Below are 15,369 nucleotides of genomic sequence, written 5' to 3'. Positions count from 1 at the left end.
GGGGTATCTCGTGCTCTCTTGCCCTGCGCTTCCGCGCTGAATGTGGCATGTTTAACCCTGAAAAAAGAGGAAAACGCCGAGGGACGCTCTCACCCACCAGCATTCAGGTCAGCCATCTTAACTCTGCCCCCAGTTGATTGTTCTTGAGCCCACCCACACTGATATTTCTGAGGGACCGAGGTATGTGGTGATCTCCATTTAGCAGACTTGCTGCCTTTTAATAGAGTAGAATGAATCGCTGCTTGTAATGCTAATGCACCCATGCTTGCCCCCCCCCCCCCCCCCCATGTATTGCTGCTCTCAGTCCTGGAGTAACCGTAGCCATAAACCCTAGAATTGGTGGGGTCAGAATCTGACATAGAATTTGCTTACTGTCACTGACTGTGCTCTGGATTATCAGAGCTCTTCTTTTCAACACTGAGCCTATTACTGCATTAATAATTGAGTGAGAAGAGAGAGACAAAAGCTGACAATAGCTTAAAACCAAAAGGTTTCACTTTCAATCCAGAAAGAATTTTCTAAATTGAAGATGCTGACTTTTCTTATGTGTACGAGAGAGAAGCCCTAAAATCTCTCTTCTGACCAGTCATTGAGGTTCTCTTTTGCCTTACATATAGGTCGGTTGATTTAAAAATACACAGGCAAGCTCAGTTATGGGTCGTGGGCCAATCAGTGCCTTTTTTTTTTCTTCTCCCTTTATGCATGTTGGGGCTAGTCAAACTTATATACACACACAGCCCCCATATGCATAGAGGGAGAGGGAGGGGAAAAAAAGTAAAAAATTAAACCACTGACCAAGGCATGCATTTGACAAGAAGAAAAAAAATCTCACTTAATTAGCTCAGTTATGATTCTTACCAAAGGAAAAACAGAAAAAACTTTTCATGATTTATCTTACGTACCTTAACACTGACTCTGTACCCAAAGTTGTTTGTTTGCCTGTTCATTTTTAATATAACTGACCCATATTTAAGTCAAGAGAGAAATTCATTTGACTGGTCAGAAAAGAGATGTTGGGGCTTTTCTTTTGGACACATAAGAAAAGTCAGCATCTTCAATTTTGAATTTCAATGTCACAATTTTAGGGGGCAATTTTCAAAAGGATTTATGTGCTTAAAACTGGGTTTTATGTGTGTAAATGCACTTTAAATGTGAAAGTGGGCTTTTGAAAATTGCTACGAGATATGCTATTGAATTGTTAATAGGTTTTACACAGTGCACTTGGACACTAACTTCCAAACTGGCGCACGTTGGTGTGTGTGCGTCGTGCGCGCCCAGATATGTGGCCATTTTATAACTTGCACGCACATTATAAAATAGCCTGGCCGTGCGCACATATGCGCCCAGTTTTAAGTGGGTGTGCGAATCCCAATGTGACAGGCCGCACCCTGTCTGTCGACCAGATGTCACTGTCCCTGTATAGAATACACTTTTGAAACAGCCATTCCCTTCCTCTGAGTCCCTTCCACCTGGAAGGTCTGATTTGGATGCCTGAACACTATTTATCCCAGCCGTTTTAAGACACTTTGGGATCAGTTTGAAGAAACAGTTGGAGTGGAAGGATATCTGATTTTCAAACTCTGGTGAGGCCTCCAGCTTCACCCAAATGGAGTTTGTTAGAAGTGATGCTTCATCGTATACTCTCTGCCAGAGGGCGCTTCTCCTAATTTACAGAGAGAGAGATTTGTAAGCCTGATACCCTTTGAGGAAAAGGGCTCTGACCAGAGCAAGCACCAGTGATGGATCCTGTTTGGAGAGACATGAAGGCAGATGATGTATCCAGTCTAGCCTTAGGAAGTATTTTTTGGGCCTGAGCAGAGTGGAGAGGTTTTTGGATCTCCCTTCCCCACTGGGACTGCAGTGCTAAGAACTTGCCTGATCCCACTGACTTTTCCCCAAGGAAAGTTCCCCAGAAATATTAAAACACTAAAGATGGAAGAACAAGATTGGGAGATCCCAGTGGATCTCCACACACCAACACCAAGGGACCAGGACGGGCTGGGTGTCCAAAGAAGAAGATGAACTAGGGTAGGATTTTTGCAGTAAAGTTGGGGTCTCCTCCACTAGGATTCCCAGATGGCCGCTGGGAGAGAGCGTGCATTAAAAATCACCGTGGGCTCTACCCAGAGGTCTGTTTAAAGGATACCTACCCTCATGCACCTTCATTCAGATGTAAATTCACAATTCTCGAGAATGGACTTTGATTTATGAGTACCAATCAGTTATTTATCACCCAGAACCTGGTACTGTACCTCATGAGAAGCACCTACATTACACACACACTGGGAGCCTTTTAACATTGTCTGGGCTATAAGCAAGAGCTTACCCCATAAAAAGGATCCCCCAGGGATTAGAAGTCAAGCATGGGATGGAATTGCTAGCTGGAGCAGCCTCTGAAGATAGATTTGTTGTGTGCCTTGAAGCGAGAAAAAAAGGGGGGTTACACCAATTCTACCACATAAGTCAGGGTATTTGAAGATGGGTGCGCGTCCACACCATTGCCAGTTTCACCAGTTCATCAGTTCGCCCGGTTAAGAGTTAGATACTCCAAACTCCCCCCCCCCCCGAGCCCCCAGTTACACCAGACCCTTTAAACTCCTCCAAAATGTTTTGGTTTTGTTTTTTTACCACTTAACACTTCCCCCATAGCAGAAGTAAACGTATGTAACAATACTCCTGAGCATACGGCGTGTAAGTATTTACATGTACATTTTTGAAAATGAGGGAGATGTGCGTGCAGCAGGAGATATGCACACATCTGGGCGGCTTTTAAAATCTGGTGGGCGTGCGTGAGCCCGACTTCTGTGTGTGTGTGTGTATCTCCTGATTTTGGCGCACGTCAGGCTTTTAAAATTCACATTTAAGTGCATAAATGGGCTTTTGGAAGTTGCTATGAGAGAAGCTAATTTTAAGCGAATAAATCCTTTTGAGAATTACCTGCATGGAATTGGAAAGCACGCAGGTGCTGGTACTGCACGTACCTTCTATCTAATTTCCAAAGAGAAATATTGGTGAAGGCCAGGCTCTTTAGTCAGGCCTTTAACCGTTAGCTGCTATAATCGAGGGTCCCAAATCGGAGTATGCTATTTGTAATTAGACAGATTTTTAAATTGTGTGCTAGATTTCTGATTATGAACACTATTTTGCTTTAATTATTGTTGGGTTACCATGCTGGGATTCACTAGCCAGCCCTATCGTTGTTCTTTATTTGTGCCAGTGAAGTTAATGGTTTTATTGTGTGAATTAGTGTGTGAGTGATTGTCACAGTTTATTGTTTTGCTGTAGTGCATATGTGAAGATTGAATATGCCTTTATGTATGTGGACTTGATTGTAAACCACTTGGACTTTCTTTTTAAGTGATGTGTTAAATATAATTAAAAAAAAAAAGAATCTAGTCAGGTAGTTTCTCATGTAGCGTACACTTGCTAAAAACATCTATAAGCTTTATACGAGCTGTTGGTGACGGTGGGGGAGAGGGCTGAAATAAGCGCTTATACTTTTGAAAAGGCCAAGCCCGGGTGCCATTTTCTTTCACCTGAACTAAACACCTCCCCGGAAACACCTCTCTCTAACCCAATTAAATGTACTTGCACTGTGGACTCCTGGGGGAATTCCCCTGCTGCACAGATTCTGCACAGAATTTGGCAGGCCTCAGTGTGCCATGAGCGGAGGCAGTCCCGCTCACTGTGAAGATGGAACAGACCCCGGCTTGCCACTCGCGGAGCAGATGAAGCAGGCCCAGGTGTGCCACGAGTGGAGGCCATCCTGCTTGTGGTGAAGATGGAGCAGGCCCCAGTGAGAGCGAGTTAATGTGTGTGTGTAAGATTGCAAGCCTGGGGGAGAGAGAGCATGTGTGAGTGTGCGTGGGTCTGTGTGCCAGCGAGAGGGAGCCTATATGAGGAGATTGTGAAGGAATGTGTATATGTGTAAGAGATTGGGAGCTGGTGTGTGTATGAGAAAAAGGGATTGTGTGTATGGAAAGGTGCTTGGTTTTTGGTTTTTTTATGTTTTTGGTTTTTTTTTTTGTGAAAGATGGAACCTCTGTGAAGGGATGTGTATGTGTGTGAGAGAGAGAGGGAGGGAGCCAGTATGCAGAGGTGTGTGTGTGAGGCATAGGTAACTGTGTGAGGGTGTATGCCTGCGAGAGAAAGGGAGCCTGTGTGGGTGTGTGTGCAAGAGAGAGGGGGCAGTCTGCATGAGGGTGTGTGTGTGTGTGTGTGTGTGTGTGCATGAAAGTAGGGAGCCTGTAAGAGGGGAATATGTGTGTGTGAGAGTGGGGAGCCTGTAAGAGGGGGTTGTGTGTGTGCGAGAGAGTGGGGAGCCTGTATGAGGGGTATGTGTGTGTGTGAGAGAGAGTGGGGAGCCTGTATGAGGGGTATGTGCACCAGAGAGTGGGAGCCTGTGTGTGTGTGTGAAAAAGAGACAGATGGAGCCTGTGTAAAGGGCATTACTGAGAGAGGGATCAAACTCTGGGTGTGGAGATAGTGGAAGAGGTTGAGCCTAGAGGTGGAGGGGAGAGATACTGGCAGGTGGAGGAGTGGGGGGCCTGAGAGGGCAAAGTGGTCAGGGGAGTAAGGGGAGAGAGTGGAAGGGACACTCTTACAATGAACTTCCTTGGAAATTCTGCTCAAAATATTTAAAACTTTGCATCTTAAGTAATAACTTTTTTCTGTATTTACATTTTAAATTAATTACTTAGACTGTCATGTATATTGTATTATTTTGACCAATATAAAGTATGCAGAATTTTGCAGAATTTTAAATTTTTTGCTCAGAATTCCCTCTGGAGTAGCTGTGGAAGGAAAGAGGACAGTAGGTTTGAAATGGTCCATTTTTGCCTGGTTAAATGACTTCTTTATGTGCCTTCTATTCAGTGAAAACAAAAGCAAAAGCTTCCTTCTGCAGAAACAGATTCCATATTCTTGGAGTGCATGCCAGGCAAATTTAGCATAGTTAAAATACATTTCACAGGCAAGGCCATTCATGGTTATCTTCATCGAAAATGCTTTTGATGTGTAGTATGAGAAGATTAATTTCTGAGATGCCTGAAAAGGAAGTAGAAGAAGGGAAGAATATTTACAAACACTTTTCCATCTGTATTTTCTGGAAGTAATTTAGCCTCTTAATACTGAATTCACCCAGATAAGACAAGAGAGCTTGCACTTATTGGGGTTTGTATTTAAAGAGTATATTTGGAGCTACCTACTCTCCTATCATTAAAATCATCCATTGTACCTGAAGACTGGAGGGTGGCTAATGCAACCCTGATATTTAAAAAGGGCTCCAGGGGCGATCCGGGAAACTACAGACCGGTTAGCCTGACTTCAGTGCCAGGAAAAGAGTGGAAAGTGTTCTAAAGATCAAAATCACAGAACATATAGAAAGACAGACATGGTTTAATGGAACAAAGTCAGCATGGCTTTACCCAAGGCAAGTCTTGCCTCACAAATCTGCTTCACTTTTTTGAAGGGGTTAATAAACATGTGGATAAAGGTGAACCGGTAGATGTAGTGTATTTGGATTTTCAGAAGGCGTTTGACAAAGTTCCTCATGAGAGGCTTCTAGGAAAAGTAAAAAGTCATGAGATAGGTGGCGATGTCCTTTCATGGATTACGAACTGGCTAAAAGACAGGAAACAGAGAGGAGGATTAAATGGACAATTTTCTCAGTGGAAGGGAGTGGGTAGTGGAGTGCCTCAGGGATCTGTACTAGGACTCGTGCTTTTCAATATATTTATAAATGATCTGGAAAGGAATACGACGAGAGGTAATCAAATTTGCAGATGATACAAAATTATTCAGAGTAGTTAAATCACAAGCGGATTCTGATAAATTGCAGGAAGACCTTGTGAAACTGGAAAATTGGGCATCCAAATGGCAGATGAAATTTAATGTGGATAAGTGCAAGGTGATGCATATAGGGAAAAATAACCCATGCTATAGTTACACAATGTTGGGTTCCATATTAGGAGCTAAGACCCAAGAAAGAGACCTAGGCGGCATAGTGGATAAAACATTGAAATCGTCAGCTCAGTGTGCTGCGGCAGTCAAAAAAGCAAACAGAATGTTGGGAATTATTAGGAAGGGAATGGTGAATAAAACGGAAAATGCCATAATGCCTCTGTATCACTCCATGGTGAGACTGCACCTTGAATACTGTGTGCATTTCATGTCACCGCATCTCAAAAAAGATATAGTTGCGATGGAGAAGGTACAGAGAAGGGCGACCAAAATGATAAAGGGGAATGGAACAGTTCCCCTATGAGGAAAGGCTGAAGAGGTTAGGGCTGTTCAGCTTGGAGAAGAGACGGCTGAGGGGGGATATGATAGAGGTGTTTAAAATCATGAGAGGTCTAGAACGGGTAAATGTGAATTGGTTATGTACTCTTTTGGATAATAGAAGGACTAGGGGGCACTCCATGAAGTTAGCATGTGGAGAAAGTTCTTTTTTTACTCAACGCACAATTAAACTCTGGAATTTGTTGCCAGAGGATGTGGTTAGTGCAGTTAGTATAGCTGTGTTTAAAAAAGGATGGATAGTTCTTGGAGGAGAAGTCCATTACCTGCTATTAAATTCACTTACAGAATAGCCACTACCATTAGCAATGGTAACATAGAATAGACTTAGTTTTTGGGTACTTGCCAGGTTCTTATGGCCTGGATTGGCCACTGTTGGAAACAGGATGCTGGGCTTGATGGGATCCTTGGTCTGACCCAGTATGGCATGCCCTTTCATAAGGAATGGTATGGAAATAAAATCTAATGACATCTAATCAGATTTCTCATAAACAGTTGAATAACTGTAAGGATATGAATTTCAGTATCTAATTTAGTTAAACACAATATTTCTTTGCTGTGCGAGAATTAAAACTCTTATGATTGCAGCATGTGGGCACGTTTTGAACTGCAGACATGCCATAGAATCTTGTAATTTTGCCTCCGCATCTGCCCTAAACATGCTGCAGACTTCCCAGGGCTTGGACCCTGCCCTTTTTGCAGTTTTTCCCAGGCTTTCGATTACCTAACCTACCAAATAGTTGAATGTTTAGTTTGAAAGACGCAGCACATAACATGCCTTTCATAGCACAGAGGAATTCAGCAGGGCCCAGGCTCCAGTGTCGGGCATTCCAGCACTGAGTCAGCTTTAGATTGATCTCCAGCTCATACCTTTCAGCTGATTTGCATTGAGCGCATGTACTCCAAGACGTCACCCACATGCTTTATAAATTCTTTACAGAGTTACAGGGCCTACAAAAGAAGGGAGGGCGATCTCTTCCTCCCCATTCTCTGCTCCTGCAGAGCCAGCCTTGTAAGCACTGGTACAGTTTTGAGAGAGGAATATTCTTTCTCCATCCATCCACCTGCAGATCTGGGACTTTTCGGTGCTATTGGGTTACAGTGGCATTCTTCTTTCTTCTCCTCTCTTCCACAGATTTGTTGGGTATAGCAATCACCCAGGATATAGGAATCCATATTCCGCCTCCATTCTAAGTGGGGGAAGCCTGGCATCTGTGTGATGCTGCCCGCATCTTCTCCCTGCTGCTGTTTGCATGTCTATTCCCTACAGCAGGAGGAGAGCCACCCAAAGCATTTTGAGCCCCAGCATCTACCCCCTGCCCTTTCCCCCAGCATCCATGCCCATGTATACATATCCCCCCCATCTTAGCACCGAGATGAACAGGAGCAGGAGGAAGCAGGCGGCCGGGAAGGAGAGTAAGCTCTGACTTTGCCCGATACCCTTCGCCTCTGCCAGGTCTGCAAGAGGTGGATCAAAGGACTCACTTTGGGCTTCATTGATTGGCTGCAGACAACCGGGAAGGGGAACTGAGAGGCAGCCAAGCCTCGATCTGCATGGAGAAGCAGCAGCCGTGCGTGGGAGGGTTTAAAGTTGTGTGTGTTGGGGGGGGGTAGGGGCCCCCCCAAATCAGTGCCAGGCTTATCAATAGGCAGCGTATATAAGTGCCTATGGGAAGCCACCCCAGCGGGACAGCTGCCCTGCCTGTATCTGACACTTGTTTTACATCATCTGCGGAGCAATCTTAGCTGAACAAGGAGCATGGGGGCCGAGCTGGCCACGTGCCTGAGGGCGGCTCAGGGGTAGCCATGTCTGGTTCTTCTCTATTTGGACTTGGAAGTTATCATAGCACTTTGATCCACTTTAAGAAATGAGTTTCAAAGTTTAAAGATCAAATTAATGGAAACAGGTAGCTCCATTCTCCTTAATGAAATGCTTTTTCTGTATCTGATGAAATGATCATTGCTTTTCCTTTGTTTTGTTGTCAAGTATATAATGCTTGTGAGTTGCCTAACATTGGGTGTGGCTTGTCTTCCAATAATGAAACCTGGCTGGTCATGGTAAATTAACTTAGGGACTGTGGGGTTTTTGTCCCCCATCCATTTTACTAGAATTATGGTTAGTATTGTAGAGTCACAGTTTTGCAGTGAGATGAGTCTGTGTAACTTAAATACGTCTGTTTGCCTTTTTGGTGAATTATGGAAATTTGGACTCTGTGTGGGATTCTGTCTCCAGAATTCTATTGAATACTTTTGCTATCCTTGAGGATACTTTTATCAGTTAGAAATGTCTATTATTTGACTGGTAGTCCATCTAGTTCAACTGCTGTTCCCAGGGCTAACTCTGTTATGGCTAGTTTTGTTTCTTTAGTTGTAATAGGTGCATTTTTGGGCAAAAAAAAAAGTGGATTATCAAATGTACAATACCCCAAACCAGGGTATTGTACAGTAAATTATATAATGGTTTCATGCCCCAAAGAGCTTACAGGGGCCGAAGGAGGCAATTTTCCAAATCTGCCTTTTGGGACAGTCTGCAGGTTCTTTTACCACCACCACTACTACTATTTATGCTTTCTAAAGTGCTGCTAGACATATGCAGTGCTGCTATACTGACACATATAAAAGACAGTCCCTGCTCCATGGAGCTTATTCTTTAGTCAAGACTGGCATACAGGACAAACTAGGCCTGTGGGAAGTGTAATTTTTGCAGAGAAGTGCTTAGGATTTGTAAGCTTCAGAAAGTTGAATTTTTAAACTGCATTTAAATGCTTTCCAGAGAGAGGGAGCCTGACGCATGGAAGTCTGTTCCCAGCTGTATGGCAGAGCAAGGTGGAAAGTGAGGCGTCGGCAGTCGGTGGTGGAGGAGACGGGCACAGATACCAACGACTTTCACCCCAAGGACTTTGCCCCTGTTTTCAAAGCAAAGTAACCAAGTACTTTGGCTTTGAAAGTTGCCGTGTGTACAAAGTACCTGGAGATGTTTGCCCCTGCTTTTTCTGCGGCTCATTTTTTCATAGAAAATAATCTTTGCAGATCTGAAAATGCAATGTTCGCACAATACTTTTTTACCCCTGACCAAAACACAGCCCCGGGAACGCCTCCTCTAAATTCAGCTAAATGTGCATGGGTTGTGAAACAGTGCACTTGCTTACAATTTTTATTATAATTTTTGTAATGATTATTGTAATTCATTGCTTGTAGGTCTTCCGACTAGTCACCTAATACCCTTGCAACTTCTGCAAAATGCTGCAACTAGACTATTGACCGGAGCAAGAAAATTTGACCACATCACCCCAATACTGATGGCTCTACATTGGCTTCCTGTACAGTCAAGAATTCATTATAAAGTTCTGACTATAATATTCAATAACATCAACCTGAATAACAACGATCTACTAGAAATAACTTTTAAACCCCACAACCCCCTGCGAACCCTCAGATCACAGAATAAAGGCCGCCTCGAAATCCTGAGCTTAACTAACGCTAACTAGAGTTAGAGTGATCTCAAATGCTGGCCCAAAATTTTGGAATTCCATGCCAGATGAAGTTAGAACATCAACAGATAAAAAGGAAATTGAAAAGCGACTTAAAAATTTGGCTATTCAAAAACGCCTTCCACTTGACTGAAACATCCAGCTCCCCATGACTCAGATAACCAATATATTTCTTGTTCTATAACCTCCCCTTGCAATTCCCTTTAAAACCCTCTGCCTTCGTGTTTGATATCTTCCGTTGTATTTCCTCTGTTCCTGTGAATGTTTTCCATCTTGTAACGCACATCTGCTAACCGTTATGAACCACCAATTCTCACACAATATATAAAACATTTAAATAAATCGCAAGAGAGGCAGTGCAATTTTCAGATGGCCCATCTAGGTGCATAAATGGCTATTTACACATTTATTTATTTAGCCATTTTATATACCGTTCCATGTAAAGATCACAACGGTTTACAAAAATCACATTGAAAGCTATAAATCAGCCAGTAATGACAGGTTACAGAGGTAGTATTCATAAACAGGCATTAACATCTATCAAATGAAATGTTCCAATATATTTTAACTAAAGATCTAGGACATAAGACATGAAGTACAGAAAATGAATTAAAATAACAAATTTCACTTATTAGTCAGTATGTTGAGCTTTTTTACAACTTGTTCCTCATGCATCAGTTAATTTCTGTTGTCCTTGATATTGTAGATCTCTACATTCTAATGTTTTTAAGTTAGGTTGTATGGATTTTTGAATAGCTATGTTTTTAGCTCACATTTAAATCTTTCTGTCTGGTATCAAATAACATCTCAGGTAGGGACTATCAAAGTTTTGGACCCGCTATGGAAACACACGATCTCTCACGTGCGTCAGGCGTGTGCTCAGTATTGTGGGGACAGTCAGTAGTTCTTTATTTTGCGATCTTAGTGTTAGCTGTTGTGTTTATAGTTTTAGTGTCACTCCTGTCATACCGGTGTTACTCGAATGATTTTGAATATTAACATTAAAATAGATTTGGGATTGTTCTGGCAGCCAGTACAGTGAAATCAGCAACGGTGTAATGTGATCAAATTTCCTACTTCCTAACAAAATTCTTGCTGAGGCATTTTGTAGTACTTGTAGTGGTTTTAAGAGACATGCAGGAAGACTCAGAAATAAAGTTACAGTATTTATTTATTTAGAAAGGTTTTGTATACCGCAAATTGGCCAGGATCTGGCCGTCTAGGCGGTTTACAGCAAACACACACAATTTAAAATGTCAAACAGTATACATTTAAACCAATTTGTCAATTAAATAAGTGTTCATGATAAAAGGCAATACAATCTAAGTAAAATACAAATAATAATTCTAATGAAAATAAAATAAAAATACAAGTAAAAATAAAAAATAGAAATAGAAATTCTACCTTAGGTTTGAGAAAATTAAGTTTGCAATACAATTTGGAAGTCTTTGAACGTTAATAAAGGTTTCAACCGATGTAATATATGCAACTTAGTGTAACCTGTATTAATTAATTAATTGATGTGCTTTTTCATAGTAAGGTTCTCATCTAGCTGGATACCTAGATCCCGTACTTGATTTGAGGGAGCAATTTGAAAATTACCCAGGCCTAGAGCCGGTGATTTAGCTATCTAGGAGTTTCTACTTAACCAAATTATTTCAGTCTTGTTAGGGTTTAATGTTAGTTTAAGTTGTGATAGTTCCTGCTGTATTGCTTTCATATAGGTTGAAAGTGTTGAAATTGTATTTTCAAATGATTTGGAGAATGAAATGTAAAATTGTATGTTGTCAGCATATAGAAAGAATGTAATTCCTAAATTCGCCAGTGATTTGTACAGTGGGAGCATATAAATATTGATTAGTGTTGCTGAGAGTGCTGAGGCTTGTGGTACACCTTATCAAGATGGAAAGTATCAAATATGTGATTGCCCAGTTTGACTTGGAATGTTCTGTTAGATAGAAAAGAAGAGAACCATTTGAGAACACTACCTTCGATCCCAATGTTGCTCAACTGATGGCACAACAGGGTATGGTCCACTGTGTCAAAGGCAGCTGTTAAGTCGGTTAGCATGAGAAATTAAGATTCATCCGCATCAAATCCTTGTAAAACAGAGTCCGTTAGAGGTTTTGAAATTTGTCCTTAGCATGACATGCCCAAGGTCACAAGGCTTGTCAGTGGGAGAAGCCGGATTTGAACTCTGGTCTCCTGATTCCCAGCCTAGTACTCACTAGGCTATTCTCATAAAATTAGTGGATGTCACCATGTTCTGTGACAAGACCATTGTGTTTTATTAAAGACACTTTCTTGCAGTCTGGCAGTGTTTGGCGGAAATAGGTGGGGTGCTGAGAAACCGGAGCTAGGCCTTTTACCAGCCAATGTTAATGGAAGTATACCGTTAGTTAATTGTAGAAAAGGAGAATGGTTTGATAATCAAAATACATTTAAGTACCATTTCTAGCTGATTTCCACATCTTAGGTGCTAATGTAAGTATTTCAAATGAGCAGAAAATCATTCTTTGATGCATAGCTTTTGAATGTAGAAGTCTATTGAAGACCAGATGCAAATTGTTCCAGGCAACAACTGAAGGAAATTTAGTAATGCGAGTCAACGAATGCCCGATTGCTGCTCTGTCATTTCCCGACTGATGGGCTCCAGGATTTGCATTCATGCCCGTGTCTCTGCTCAATAACAAACCTTTCATCAGGTGATAGGCACAGCAAATCCTGTTACGTCTGTCTTATAGTTCTGACTTTGAAACATGGGCGGAAACAGGCAAATAGAAATCTTCTTTAATTGGCATAAGGATAATGCTCAAGACATGTTGGTACATATAGGCTGCAATAGAGACATTTTGTCACTGGGCCTTATTATCCAAGGGCTTTTATCATAAGCACAACAAGCTATATGTCTTGCTGTGAATCCTGTTGGCATTAATAGTCTGCATTTTAAATACAAAATTGATTAATAGGGCTGATTTCCTGTCATCTGAACAGTTTAAACTTTATTTGCTTTGCCTCGTTTAACCTATAAATTTGTATTTCTGATTTTCCTAAAATAAATAAATATATTAGAAATAAAACCAGAAAGTAGGGGGAAGTAGCAAGTCACCTAGAATGGGCAGCTTGGCTGTGCTCTCGAATTCACAGCAGCAGAAACATGAAATTGTGACCTCTTGCAGGTCTGTGGGGCTTGCAACTCCTTCACCGCAGAGGACAGTGGTAAGGACAAGGAAAGGGGTGTCCAGAATGAGAGTACTGTAGGCAGGGGCTGCTGGGCCACCATTCACTCTGTTATATTATGCTATGAGTCCACAAATGCAGAAGGGGGGGGGGGGGGGGCGACACAAAAGCAGGATTGGATGAGCTTGTCCAGGTAACACTCATCCAGTACCGTAACCTTAGACTGTGAGTTTTCTTCTGATAGAATGTTTCACAATGAATAGGGGGAAAACCGGCGTTACCTCTGTAAATGTAAAATGAATATGGTAGCCTAGGTTTAAATTGCATTTCACACATTTCAAAGAAGATTACATTCAGGTACTGTAGGTATTTCCCTATTCCAGAGCAGTTAACAACATAATTATAGCACACAGCCATACAACAGTTTCAATAAACAGAAGTACAATATGACATACAACAGTGCCACTACTACGACTCTTAGCCAAACCCCCTCTTATCACAGGGCAGAAAAAGGAATCACTTTACCCCACCCAGCAAGTGAAAACAAAACAAAAAAAACCCCAAACCATATTCCCCATAATCCCAAGAGGAGACCCAACAGGATAATGCTCCCAAGTACTTCCGAAAAGGTGAACCAAAGAAACCTTGCTGTTTTGTCAAAGGGATGGTTTTTGTGCTCATTGTCCTGAAAACCAGTGATTGAGAAAAGGCAGCCAGTTCTGACTGACTCAAGATTCAGAGCACTTGAGCAGGAAAACTGCAACAAACCACCCTAAACTAGGAAGTAAAGAAATGCTGAGAGCACCTGATACAAAAGAACCTTGTATAGCCGATGAGAGGAAAACCCTGAGGAAGACACATCTTCATTATTATTTCATCCCTCTGCTTTTTTGGTGCCAGTAGTTTACCTGCAGAATCAGTGATAAGCTCCCGCCCTCTGTTCATTGTGTTTCTTAATGTCAGGGTTAGTATGGGAAAAGTTCATGCTATCATCATCGCATATCCAACAGGGAATCAGCAAAGGCAAGAACAATCAGTAAACATGGCTTGTGTTCACAGTCCTCCTAAATCAGTTTAAATAAGCTCAGTTCAGCCAATGCACGTTGAAGTCCAAATTAATTTCCTTTTTGATCTATTCTCCTTGCAGACTTAATAAACAGAACAATCAATTTCACGAGCCTGTCTTGTAACACAACCGTACATTCTTGATTAAGCAAAGTTAAAACAATTTTTTATTATTTTTATTTTACTTCAGACAATCCCAGCTGTCTTCATTTGTTTAATTATCCAAATCAATCATTTTCAAAATTGCTTATCTGAGCTGTGGAAAAAATAGTGATCTAATTTGTGTTTCAGATGAGGGTATATGTGCTTGGAAGGAAATGTAGTGTTAACACTGCATGAGTATTGAGGGTGTTAGACTGTTACTTTGGTGCTGACAGGGGAAGGCCTTGACATCAATCCAATTTTTCTCGTACATCTCCCTGGTGGCAATGAGCAAGCACATTGTGTGAAAATAAAATGCCTGGGTGCCACTCCATTTCCGCTACATTTATGTGCTTAACTTTCTACTTGAACTTATTTTAAGATCTGCCAGTTGCAATCCTTTGAGGCTGAAAGTGAGGTAGACTCATGTAATAAAGGATTTTTTTTTTTTCAAAGAAAAGGGTGGTGGAGGGGGGAATCTAAGATGGCGGCGTGAGTGGATATGTTTTCTTCCTGCTCCGACACTTATCTGTTTCTTCTTTGCTGTTTGCCTTGAATTTTGCCACATAAGAGAGAGGGGAGAGTGAGAATTTTTCCTTCCGAATCCTCACTCCCGTTGGTTGGACCAGCATTTGATCTCAGATTTTGCTGACCCTTCCCTGGATTTGCGGGCTTCGACTCCCGCTGGCAGAGCAGAGAGAGGAGCTCTGCTCTCGCCTGGGGAAGTTTCCCTCAGCCCGCCGGATCTCAGACCCTCGCTGCCTGCTTCTACCCAGCATGGCGCCGATTTACGTTGAGGCGCTGGATGATGACCTCATCCTACAGCCCCACACGGAGGGAGTTGTTGGCATTCCGTCTGGCAGAAGGCCAAGTTATTCTGATCCTCCGCGTTTTGATCATCTTGCGGAAGAAGGTGCTGTCGGTGGTGTTTCACCTCTGGAGTTCCCGGTGGGGACTGCAGCCGAAGCTGGGACCATTTCAGAAGGTGAATGTTTGGCTCCCTGGCCCTCCTTTGGGAGGTGGTCAGCTTGGATTTCTCTGGGATTTAATTGCAGGTTTGTCCCAGACATTTGCTGATCAGTCCCCGTGACTGGAAACTTTCTCCCAGAAACTGGACTCTGTTGCTCATTGATCATTAGCAAATTCTTCAGTAATATTCGACCTCCATTCAAGTTCTGGGGGATTATATTAAAGG

The 15,369-nt window shown here is 42.1% G+C and overlaps 1 protein-coding gene across 7 annotated transcripts in view; it reads left to right on the top strand.

Moving 5' to 3' along the window:
• TBL1X (transducin beta like 1 X-linked) overlaps window positions 1-15,369 on the top strand; it is a 507,113-nt gene that overhangs the window by 292,854 nt on the left and 198,890 nt on the right. The window lies entirely within an intron of this gene.

Source organism: Rhinatrema bivittatum, chromosome 5 (genome assembly GCF_901001135.1).
Source record: "Rhinatrema bivittatum chromosome 5, aRhiBiv1.1, whole genome shotgun sequence".
Lineage (NCBI taxonomy): Eukaryota > Metazoa > Chordata > Amphibia > Gymnophiona > Rhinatrematidae > Rhinatrema > Rhinatrema bivittatum.
The sequence above is the reverse complement of the archived record's forward strand: the minus strand, read 5'-3'. Positions and strand labels throughout refer to the sequence as shown.